The sequence below is a fragment of the Lepidochelys kempii genome, chromosome 12 (genome assembly GCF_965140265.1).
Source record: "Lepidochelys kempii isolate rLepKem1 chromosome 12, rLepKem1.hap2, whole genome shotgun sequence".
Classification (NCBI taxonomy): Eukaryota; Metazoa; Chordata; order Testudines; family Cheloniidae; genus Lepidochelys; species Lepidochelys kempii.
In genome coordinates, this window is record NC_133267.1 from 18955781 (window position 1) to 18968677 (window position 12897).

At 43.3% G+C, this 12897-nt stretch overlaps 1 protein-coding gene across 4 annotated transcripts in view; it reads right to left on the minus strand.

Annotated features, from left to right (window-relative positions):
• GPT2 (glutamic--pyruvic transaminase 2) overlaps positions 1–12897 on the minus strand; it is a 57278-nt gene that overhangs the window by 32045 nt on the left and 12336 nt on the right. Inside the window, exon 2 of one of the 4 annotated variants that reach the window (XM_073307729.1) lies at positions 5445–5534. The exons of the other annotated variants lie outside the window; for them this stretch is intronic. The gene's annotated coding sequence lies outside the window, so the exon portion shown is untranslated. The remainder of the gene's footprint in view (positions 1–5444; positions 5535–12897) is intronic. 4 annotated transcript variants of the gene reach the window in all.

Sequence of the window (12897 nt, forward strand, 5' to 3'; positions counted from 1 at the left end):
CAGCCAACTTTAAACAGGTCTCATAAAGCAGTGTTATAACGCAGCTGAAAGCCCCACTGTAGACTGAGCCTTTGGGTTCAGAGAGTTTTGATTCTATGACAGCTTTGTTTGCAGGGGCATACTGCAAATGACCAGAGACAAGCAGTCCAACATACCAGAACACAGTTTTGTGGAAAGATAAAAATCTTAAATTGCACATAATCACATGCATTACTCACCCTGCCCAAAAGCAACAAGTGTCTTACACACCTGCCCCATAATATTATCTCAGGTAAAAGAATAGTTATAGAACCTGCTGGCGGGCCATGGGGAAAGAGAAGCCAGTCAGGAAATGTCAACAGATGATGCAATGGAGACCATAATGCCTCTATCTACCCTAGAGATCCTCCACAAGGCCTTTATACATTTCTGGCCATTCTGTAACTTATTCCCCCCCCCCCCCGCCTTCTTCCTCTCCAGACTGGACCTGAAACTACATCTGTGAGGTGGGTAGGATGAAAGGAGAGCATTTTGGGTCATCAGTGGTGGAGCAGGTTGACTGGGGTACCCAAACAGGAGAGAGGGAAGGGAGGGGAAGCAGGATGACTTGAGGAAAATAAAAAACAGGGAAAAATGTAAACAAGTTTAGTTCTTTTGACTATTTATTTATGCACTGTCTGCCTAATTAACGTTTGTGTCTTGTCTCATTAGACTGCAAGCTCAATGGCTAGAAAATGTGTCGTACTATATTATGTGTTTGCAGAGATACTAGGATTGGAGATTTTAGGTGTTAACTAATGTAAAAGTTAATAGTAAAAACACTAGCATTTAAAATGCTTGATCTGTGAAATCTAAACAGCTGGCTACTTTTTCTAGCCATACTTCTCCTATGAGGAATTGAATCCATTACGAGAATAGAAGGAAAGCACTTGAACACTAGCTTGTAATCAGAGCTCTCTTTAAAAGGATAAAAAGAATAGAAAATAAAACTTTAAGTGCACTGGTTTGTAGGACCAGGCAATTGGACTGTCTTCTTTTGTCTGCATCAAGTGTTATGAACGGGACTGTTACGGTTACATTTCTTTATCAAGAAGCCAGTGGGTATTAGCATAGAGACTAGATGTGGTGAAGGTAATAATGGTCCCCATGGGCATGTGAATTCTTAAGATCTTAGTCGATTTCTGTTACTGCAGATGATGCCATTCAGAGACAGGAAAACGATAACATTCAAGCTTCCTTTGAAATGGAACAGGTAGAGAGGGAAGACGCAGCTGAAGGTCTTAACTTATCCCGATTCAATAGACTCAAAGAATACATTTTTCAAAATTTTAAGTCAACACAATTTAAAAGACACACCCTTTTTGCTTGTCAAGACAGAGCGTTCTGGGTTTAATGCTGACAGGAGAAGTGCTTGGAATGAATTACAGATCCTTCATAATTCAAAATCTGATTTTTAGGGTTCAGCAGTTTTACTGAATCTGTATTACATCCATTCCTGCTCCTCAGCATCCAGTATCATTTCTGACTAATAAAATAATGGATTGGTAATATGTTGCTTTCTTCAAATAAGTTGGAGGTCCACGGAGAACAAAGACCATCTTCATTTGATTTTAAGTTTAAAATTACAAATAAAAAGGCTCAAAGAAATGGTCAAAATCAACTCTGGAAAATGTAGCCAAAATTCCTACTCACAGTAATGGCAGTTGCTCTTGCTTACAATGAGGCTGGATTTGGTTCACTGTGTAAGAGGTGGAATTTTGCCTTAGAGTAAGATACTATATTATGCTTGTTCTGAGCTGTAAAACACATTTCAAAGGGACCACATGACAGTTCCCGAGCCATATATTAACAAAACTGGAACAGAAACATCTTGACAAACAAGACAAATGACCAACAAAAACAAGCCATGCAGCTAGAGACCCCTCCATCTTCTCACTTTTCATCCATGAATGCCATAGCATTCCTTGATTGTTTTTTTTTTTTTTTAAAGGAGGCCTACAGAAGCCACTTCTTCATCTAGTGAAGTGCAAGAGTCTAGCCTTTCCTCACATAAGGCGGAGCTCCCAGGTTAACCTGTCACAGGAGGGAGGGGAAGAGATTAGTTTAATGAGGTCTAGCCAACCTCATAGCAGTTAGCGTCTGAATCGCAGAAAAGTAAATATATTACCTGCTCCTTAAATCTAGGCTATGACTTCCCTGCCAAAAAGTGTATGCAGGAGTTGGTTTGTAGTTTTTTAAAAGCACAGTAAGTATCTCACTGTAAAATCCCAGTAGAGACAAGATACCTGAAGCTTTTACCATGAGGTAGCTAGGCAAGGTCAACTATACCCCCCTCCCCCCCCCCGACGATGACTGACCTCACCTAACTTACTTCATGGTAAAACTACAGTGCCTTGCCTCCACTGTGATTTTTCACTTGGATGGCTAATGCACACTAGTTATCTAACAGTAAAAACCTACCTTTCTTTAGCAGTAAAGAGAGAGCCCTAGTTAGTTAACCAACAAAAAACATCAATTCCTTGGAACCCCGTCTGCCACACATGCCCTCACCTTTCCTCATTCTGGAGTTAACAGTTAGCGGTGGAATCCTTTCAGAGGAATGTAGGAAACAGGAATAAATTTATGCATAACACAACTGTAATTTTTTCCATTTCTGCTTCAAGGTCTCACCCCCCTTTTTTTTTAAATGAAGAAAGGGCCAGAAGTTGTGCAAGTCTGGGTCTTGAAATAGAAGCTGCATTGACAGCTCTGTATACTGAAGAGGTATTTTGGGGGAGGGGGAGAAGAGGCGGGTGAAGGGGAGATTAAGAACCAGTGAACACAATAAGCTGTTGTGCAAGTGTCCAAGTGCTTCACCTCAAATCTGGGGATGAAAGGCTTGCTCTTTAGCCCTTCTGCTGAGATTGTCAACAAGAGGGATAATTGCAGGGATGGTGGGTTTTGACTGGAACCGGACTGAAGTTATGACAGGCAATAACTTTCAGTTGCTACCTTCTTGGGCTGGATTTCAACAGGCAACCTGGAAACAAAAGGTTCCATCATCCCCATTAACATTCCCTTTCCTCAGTCTGTGGGTCATCTCCTTTGGAATAGGTTCAGTTTGCCTCTTCTACCGCTGCAGCACTCCTCCTTTTTTTGAAATCCCCACTACCTCTTAAGAAGCCAGATCAGCAAATGCTTCTTATTTTCAGTCTTTGCCCATTCTTGTCTCTCTCATTGTTTCACCTTCATCTCCATCTCTTCCTCGCTCCTCTCACAGGTCTCAGCTCTCTAGCGGTGCCACATTAGAGAACCATTTCTTTTTTTAATTCCTTACATAAACCAGGCCTGTCTGTTTTGTGGATTGCACAAATAAGAGAAGGCTACATAACTAATGGGAAGAGAAGACAAAAAATTTTCACCACGACTGAGCTGGGTACCCCAGAGGCCAAGTATTTAAAAAAAAAAAAAAAAAGACCTAAAAAGCACCACCCTCGGGCACCTAACTAATAGGAACTTCAAGGCCTGAATTAGCATTCTAATCTTCTGTTATTAAACCAGCTCTCAAAAGCAAAAAAACCTGACCTGCTTACCACAGAGCATGGCTTTGAGTTTGTGTTATGCATGTGTAATTCAAGCTGACAAAAACTGTAGTTGATGGGGAAAGAGAATGAGGAGTCTGGATTCTGACTTGAAATAGCAGTGCTGAGCTTTAATGTCCCCTGGAGTAGGATGAGGTAATTGGTGGTACTAAAAGCCAGTGGCTACGCTACAAACAACAGGAGTATGTTGCAAAAGATTATTATTTTTATTTAAATGTACCAGCGAGATTCCAGTCAGAGGAATGTCTATGAACATAAAAAAAAATATGTAAGATTTAATTATAACATTTTTTAAATAAAGGAATAACATAATACTCAGGACATGTGATTAGGCCTTCCATTAAAGAAACTCCTAAATTATAGTGGAATAACTTGGAAAAGATTTTGCCATTATATTTCATGAGAAGACTGAATTATTGTGTCTTGTGGATTGCATTCTGCTGAACACATATAGCAGTGTTTATCAGGGCATGGTGTAATTACCCTGGAAAAATAAATTAGAAGTTTGGGGAACATTTTTAAAAGTTGCATGTTCTTCTGAAGAACGTTTTTCCATTTAACTATCAAAGCAGTGGAAATAAGGTCTCTGTGCAAATTGTAAAACTAACGGCATATCGCATAACATTCTCTTTGTTCACAACGTGATTTTATGCAGAAAAACATCAAACAAGTAACGTTTACCAAAATCATAAAACGATTCAACTTTCTCATCCTAACCTGCATCAGTTTGCACCAGTGTTACAGAAAGCAAGATTTCACTACTCCAGTGGTCAATCCCATCAATCTTGATCGACTGGTCAATCCCGGGGACTCTCCCAGAAAACTGCGATCTTCCTGCCTTCCACAGTCCCACGCCGCTCTCAGAAGCGGAGAGCATGGCTGCACAGCCCCAGGAGTGCGAGGGAGCAGAGGTCTCCGCACACTTCTCCTGCCTGCAAGCACTGCCCCCGCAGGCTGTGAACAAGGAACTGTGGCCAATGGGAGCTTTAGAGGTGGTGTCTGCAGAGAAGGACAGTGTGCAGAGCCATGTGCACCCTGCCCCCGCAGGGACTGCAGGGGTGCGTTAGCCCCTTCCAGGAGTGGCATGGGGCCAAGGCAGGCAGGAAGCCTGCCTTAGCTTCGCTGCGCCGCCGACCAAGATAAGTGCCGGCCAGCGGGAGGCTGCACCCCAACCCCCAGCCCTGATCCCCTCCCAGAGCCAGTACCCCAAACCCCCTCCTGGTTCCCAACGCCCTGCCCCAGCCTGCAGTCCCCTCCTGCACTCCAACCCCCTGCCCCAGCCCTGACCCCCCTCCCAGAGCCAGCACCCTGCACCCCCCCCCGGCTCCCAATGCTCTGCCCCAGCTCGGAGCCCCCTCTTGCACCCAAACACCCTCCTAGAGCTTGCACCCCTCACCCCCTCTTGCACCCTAAGCCCCTGCCCCAGCCCTGACCCCCCTCCCAGAACCAGCACCCCAAATCCCCTCCTGCACCCCAACCCCTGTCCCAGCCCGGTGAAAGCAAGTGACGGTGGGGGAGAGTGAGTAACGGGGCAGGGGGGAGATGGAGTGAGCTGGGTAGATCCTGGGTTGCCCTTAAATTCAAAAAGTGGGCGTAAAAAGGTTGGAGACCACTGCACTACTGTATCTTCCTTTTACATAACATGTGCAGGCAAATGAGGAAGAACAGTTCTGACTGTCTTGATGAGGTCAACAGCTATCTCCAGGAGAGGTTTCTCTATCGCTTTCTCCCCCTGCTCAGGACATATTAGGCTAAACATCAATTTTCATATTAAATTAGCCATCCTGTGTTTGAGTGTGATCAATAATTCATTTCATTTGTGGTTTTTTCTGAATGTCAAATCATATATCTGCATGTCAGTGTCTAAACTGTTGGTTGTTGTACCTTTCCACAGCTCCAGGACACTGTCAACCCACATTTAGCCTTAAATTAGGCTAGTAAGTCAGAAGAGACGTTTCCATGCAATTTAAAAACCTCAAAAGGAAAAAAGAAAAAAAAAAAGAAAAGGAGTTACCAAACAAACATTCACACCAGTACTTTTAACCCAAACATTACAGCACATGAAACCTGAAATTAGGACTATTAAAGTTGAAGTGATTTCATTACTGCCATTGTCCAAACAGAGTTAAGTGCAGAAAGTAAACCAACGGCTTAAATAGTGAAGAGTAAAATGAATATAAATTTTTTCACTTGAACCAATATAAGTTGTTACTGACAACTGAATAAAGAACTATTTGTATACAACGTGTGACTTAATTTGACAGTTTCACTTTAGAAGCTACTACTGTCAGATTGCACATTTCAATTCTGAGCTGTAGCTCTTACCCCTCAAACATACTTCAATCTCCAGGCCCACTCAGTTCTTTACCTACCATAGAGGTGGGGAATCTTTTTTCTACCGGGGCCATTGACCCACAGAAAAAAAAAAAAAAAAATCAGCCGGGAGCCACACACAGACCCACAGCGGGCAGAGGCTCGGGGCTTCCCCCTGCAGCAGGGCAAGCAGGTGCTTCCAGCTCCAGCCCCGCGGGCGGGTCATGGAGGTTCAGGTCTTCCCCTTAGGCTCTGGGGTGGGGCCAAAAATGAGGAGTTGGGGTGTGGGAGGGGGCTCCGGTAATGGAGGGGCTGAAGGCTCCGGCTGGAGGTGAGGGCTCTGGAGTGAGGCTGGGGATGAGGGGCTTGCGGTGCAGGAGGGGGCTCTGGGCTGGGGCCAAGGGGTTTGAAGTGCAGGAGCGGGCTCAGGGCTATAGCAGGGGGTTGGCGTGTGGGAGGGAGTGCGGGCTCTGGGAGGGAGTTAGGATGTGGGAGGGGGTTCAGACCTGCAGGAGGGAGTTTGGGGTGCAGGCTCCGGCTGGGCAGTGCTTACCTCAGGCAGCTCCCAGTCAGCGGTGCAGTGGGGCTAAGGCAGGCTCCCTGCCTGCCCTGGCTCTGTGCTGCTCCCGGAAGTGGCTGGCATGTCCGGCCGCTAGGCGGAGGGGCCAGGCGGCTCTGCGCAGTGCACGCTGCCCGTGTGTGCCACTCCCACAGCTCCCACTGACCACGGTTCCTGGGTAATGGGAGCTGCATAGCTGGCAGTGGGGGCAGCACACAGAGCTTCCCTGATCGCCCCTCCACCTAAGGGCTGCAGAGACATGCTGGCGAGCCGGCGCTTGTGGCTCCAGCCTTGGGGGGGGGGGGGGGGGGGAAGGACGACACCGAGGCTTCAGGCTTGCGGCGTGGAGACTTGCTGCGAGCCGGACAAAATGAATCTGCAGGCCAGATGCATAATGCTGGCAAGAGTTTCCCCACCCTTGGCCTACCAGTTAGTGTCAAGAGGTTGGTGCTTTTTGTGACGAGGACACATGTTTACTGGGATATGGACTTGCTCAATCCCTCCTATATCATATTAGCCAATAAGCAGCAATCAGAAAGTAGCCACTTACAGTCACTACCAACCCAAACTAGCATCCCATAGGTGAAAAGCTTTAGGACCCATTACCAATCTCTTGAGCCATGTAGTCCCCATCCCAAAACTTTGTTGTTGATCAAGCATGATTTGGGAATGGGAGGGTGGGGAAGAAGAAAGGTTGCAAGTGATACCTATTCAATCATTAAAAAGACAGAATATTTTTTCTTCAGCCCCTTTGATACATCATCATTAAGGCACAATAGAGATGAAACCTGGAGTTTTGTCATAATCACTCTTCAGAATTATAAATCAAAAGGAACATGTTCTGTGGACTCAAGAGATTATGACTTGAAATGTTTTTAATTGGTTAGACACTAAAATGTTACTGCTTTCGCACAATGAACAGAACACCAGTGATGTTGGGTTAGTGGTAGAAATCCCATCCCCACATTCTGAAAACCAATGTACATAGGCTTAGGTATAATACCTCACATTTCAGTAGCTAGAATAAGAGAAAAGTTGGGGTTTAAACAAATAGCAAGATGGTGAATTCATGAGAAAAAAATCAGTGAATGACATGAGCAAGGGAGGGAAGTTGGTACTTAATTCCTGAACTGAAATAACATTTTTAATGAATATTTGGGTTTGTTGGGGAGAAAACCTGGATTTGTGCTGGAAATGGCCCACCTTGATTATCGTACACATTGTAAGGAGAGTGATCACTTTAGATAAGCTATTACCAGCAGGAGAGTGGGGTGGGAGGGAGAGAAAACCTTTTGTAGTGATAAACACCCATTTTTTCATGGTTTGTGTGTATAAAAACATCTTCTGTATTTTCCACAGTATGCAGCCGATGAAGTGAGCTGTAGCTCACGAAAGCTTATGCTCAAATAAACTGGTTAGTCTCTAAGGTGCCACAAGTACTCCTTTTCTTTTTGCGAATACAGACTAACACGGCTGTTACTCTGGAAAGGGGCACTGAAACTTTGTCTAAACTAGGGGGAATGTATTTGAGGCTGGGGGACACATACTGGCAATTGCTGGGAGGTGACAATAAAACAGCATTAAAATGGAGTACATTGCATTGGGTGCTTAGAATCAGATGGGACACCACTGTCTCCTTAAAGGTGAGTGACTGCAGACCCTATTGTGGAGTTCAACGGGATGAACTTTACTCACCCTGGTCTGAAAATGCTTCCTACATATATTGCAAATAAGACTTCTGGGATGGTGGCAATGATGAAACTATCTCAGCACTGGGAGTATTTTGAGCTCAATCCTTCAGAATACAATGGTGATTTGTATTAAATTAACTTTTGTAACAATAGATCAAAGAAAATTCCATTCCAAGAATGTGTTGATTTGAAAAGTAGGAGAGGTCAACAATGAGCATGCATTTCTACAACAAATATTTTGCTCTTCAATATATTCTGTTTAATTTTTAATTTAAAAATATGACCATCATATATCTTATTTTAAAAAATCCATTTCCAACTCAGCACTAAAAAGGGTCAACAAAACAGAATCCCCCTACCCTGCCTCTTCCAATCACTATACCACCACCATGTGCTGCTTAGTCTTCTCCTCGGAAAAAGTCAAAGTGAGGAGATGAACTTTGCACCAGGCCTCGAAAGTCAGCAATTTCTAGCAGTTGGGAGAAGCAAATTGTAGATGTTGAAGGCCCTCCCCTGAAAGCACACTGCCTCGATCCCTTCTGAAATTCAAACCTACTCCTACCAAAGGGACTACTACCAGAAGTAGCAGAGTTACTCTCACTATCACAATGGTGCTCAAACACGGAAAGGGTCTACATGGTAGCCTTGACCCAAAGCATGGAAATTTTATCTTGCAGTTGGTCAGAAAGTGACGTTTTTCCTGCGGAAAATTTTGGTCAAAATCTGAAAAATTTCTATTTGAAAATGCCACTGCAATGTCTCATGAGAGCTCCATTTCATGTGCCTCATGGCCCACCTCTTCTCAATGGCCCAGTCCTCCTGGCTGGACCACATTTCCCATGATACAACACAGTCTTCTCCTGCTTGCTAAGCCACCATGGTGCATCAAGGGAGACACAGCCCAGCTGGGGAGCCCAGACAACAGAAAACTGGTGGCATCTCCCAATAAATAAATCAGTTTTCAGCCAAAGTTTTGGGGGTGTTTGGTTTTTCAACAAAAGTAAAAATCTTTTGCAGAAAGCTGACACTTTTTGCAAAAAAATTTTATATATTTCCATTTAGTCAAAAACCAAATTAACATTTCGGACAGCCCATTATCTACAGATTAAAAACTTCACTTTTTTTCACATTGGTGCAAGCTGGAATCCAGTGAAATCCATGCAGTTCACATACAATGTGCTCCACCTGCACAACTAAGCAAGCGATCTTATTCTATTCCAGCTGGAATTTCAAGGTGGTCTTCAGGGTTAGACCCACATACATTACACTGCAAGAGAAACTTAAAAAAAAAATAAGCAAACTCCAATGTCCAAAATAGGAGGGAGTTCAAGAAAAAACATTTTCTTCAATTATCAAAAATAATCAAAACCTCTTCCGTCAAAAAGTGAGGAGGAAAAACGGCGTGTAACCCTGAAATGAAAGAATGATACTGCAAAGTGAATAGGACACTACTGGCCACCATTTCAGAAAAGTACAATAAAATGATGCAAAAAGAAAAGGAGTACTTGTGGCACCTTAGAGCCTAACTAACACGGCTGTTACTCTGAAACCTAATAAAATGATGAAGACACCAGGCTAAATCTCCCAAAACGCAGTGGACACCTATCCAGGACAGACTGCCTGAGGGAGAGGCTTTTTATTTAATACTTTGGTAATGTGTTCAGCTTGACATGCCAATATGAAATGTAATTGGACTGAAAAAAATTAATGAGACTGTTGGTCACTTCTTAATAACTATGGCACAGTTTATATTAAACAGAGAGTTTCAACCTCTTATGCAAAAGAAGATGGGGAGGGGAAAAAGGCAACTTTGAACACATGCACTTCCTAAGAATGAGGAGCAGTCATTAACAGGACTGACTGACAGAGCCAGAAGAGTACCCAGAAGTTACCTACTACAGGACAGGCCCAACAAAGAAAATAACAGAACGCCACTAGCCGTCACTTTCAGCCCCCAACTAAAACCTCTCCAACGCATCATCAAGAATCTACAACCTATCCTGAAGGACGACCCATCACTCTCACAGATCTTGGGAGACAGGCCAATCCTTGCTTACAGACAGTTCCCCAACCTGAAGCAAATACTCACCAGCAACCACACAAAAAAAATCACTAACCCAGGAACCTATCATTGCAACAAAGCCCATTGCCAGCTGTGTCCACATATCTATTCAGGGGACATCATCATAGGGCCTAATCACATCAGCCACACTATCAGAGGCTCGTTCACCTGCACATCTACCAATGTGATATATGCCAGCATGTGCCAGCAACACCTCTCTGCCATGTACATTGGCCAAACCAGACAGTCTCTACGTAAAAGAATAAATGGACACAAATCAGACATCAGGAATTATAATATTCAAAAACCAGTCAGAGAACACTTCAATCTCTTTGGTCACTCGATTACAGACCTAAAAGTTGCAATTCTTCAATAAAAAAAACTTTAAAAACAGACTCCAAGGAGAGACTGCTGAATTGGAATTAATTTGCAAATTGGATACAATTAACTTAGGCTTGAATAAAGACTGGGAGTGGATGTGTCATTACACAAAGTAAAACTATTTCCCCATGTTTATTCCCCCCCACTGTTCCTCAGACGTTCTTGTCAACTGCTGGAAATGGCCCACCTTGATTATCACGACAAAAGGTTTCTTTTCTCTCTCCTGCTGGTAATAGCTCACCTTACCTGATCACTCTCATTGCAGTGTGTGTGGTGTATTTCATGTTCTCTGTGTATTTAAAATATCCCCACTGTATTTTCCACTGCATGCATCCGATGAAGTGAGCTGTAGCTCATGAAAGCTTATGCTCAAATAAATTTGTTAGTCTCTAAGGTGCCACGGCTGCTACTCTGAAACCTGTCATTAATATGGAGGTGCCTGGGGGGTATGAACCTCACTGACAAGGGGTTGGCATCCCTTCTCAACACAGAGAGAAGGGGAAGACACTCCATCTGCCATCTCTCCATCTTATCATTCTGTTCATAAAAAGCCACCCACTGCTTGTATAGAACAGCATTCTACTAGCTGGGGGTTTGTTTAAGAAATAGATGTTAAAAGTGCATAATTGTGCCTCTCAGAATGCTGTTAAGGATTCAAGGAAAGAAGTGATCAACTTGAGCACAAAAGCAAGAGAGGAAAGTGTTGACTGCAGCTGCTTTTGCATATTTAGGTGGATCACAACGTTCTTTGCAGATACACTTACTCAGCTTTTTCACATATCCTGCTCCTTCCCCTTCCCACTAGGCACTAGTTGGCTCAGTAAACTATGTTTGTTTTATCTGTCTTCAGCCGATGCATAGTCATGTGGACCTAAATACAGATGGTCATTGATAATATTCCATTGTGCTGTTTTGAGAAAGAAAAAAACTTGTTTTTTTACATGGAAAAATCTGCCACATAAGCAGAAACCAAACAGGTGAAAATTACATTTTATAAAAACCATTAGCAGTGACTTTTTCCTATGTTAACAAGGAACTCTCAGGTAGTTTGTGTATCATGGACGCATATGCTTACAGAGAGAAGGATGGAAGAACTGGGAAAATATATTCATTTGTTTTCCAGGTTACATAAAAAGGCTTTTTCCAACCATAATCAAGGTAGGGGACAACACTAGTTAGCAAAAGAAACATACACTCACCAAATATGCTGGAAGTGTTTATATTTTGTTCCTAAAACCAGAGATCGCACAGAGTTCCATTGTATGACAGAGTGAGGGTGAGAATCCTGCAAGCAAGTTTTAGAGGCCAATCCCCAAGAAATGTTTTGGAATGTAATGCATGGGAGGGATAGCACAGAGGGAGCAAACTGCATAAGAGGCAGAGAAATCCTACACAAGTATTCCTCTTACACAAGCATTCAGGTCTTGAGAAGTCCAAGCAAAGAACGCACATTACAACAAAGCTTAACTTGTTCTTCATAATAATTTTAAAAAACAATACTAGCTGCCTATTTAATTTTAAAAACAGCAAAAAATATCCACCTCCCTTTCGATTTCTTATAAGGAGTCTTGAATTTCAAATCTCCTCAGTGTGAGAGATATGCTTGCTTTGATCTGCTTAGCTCTTGGAAGTCCAGGGGCTCCGGGCTGCTGGCCCTGTGCTGCCCAGGGTCCCTAGGGACAGCTCTGTCCGCCATTAGGGAATTTTTCCCTCCCCGAGAACCCCCAATTTGGGAACCACTGTTCTAAGCCCACAGGAGAGAGCTCTCCGGTTGGCTTAACTAGTTCAACCCTTGAGAGCAGCAGTAGCTGAAACTCTCCCACCAACACAGCGCTGTCCACATCAACACTTATGTTGGTGTAACTTATGTTGCTCACGGAGTTGGTTTACTCACACCCCACAGTGACAAATTAATCTGACATAAGCTGTAGTGTAGACATAGCCTTAATGACTTCAGCTTGAAAAAAGAAGAAGGGAATAGCAGGGACCTGAAGTATTCAAAACTACGATGGGTATAGTGGATGTGATTAAGATCTTTTCAGTTCTAGTGATAATACATGTTTCAGAGATATTCCCGATATTTAAAACTGGGAACACCACTTAAACATATAGTAGCTCTAAAATCAGAGTGAATATTTTAAATGCATCCACTGTATAGGGAAAACTAATCACTCACCTTTTTGTGTAAACACAAAGGGGCACTGGATTACACCAAAGAGAGTTAGAGGGCCAAGGCAGAAAAAGAAAAATAATACTACTTTCACAGTGTATATGTCAGCTGACCTGTTCAATTATGCCGGAGACAGTAACAAATGTTACTGGAGAGAGCAT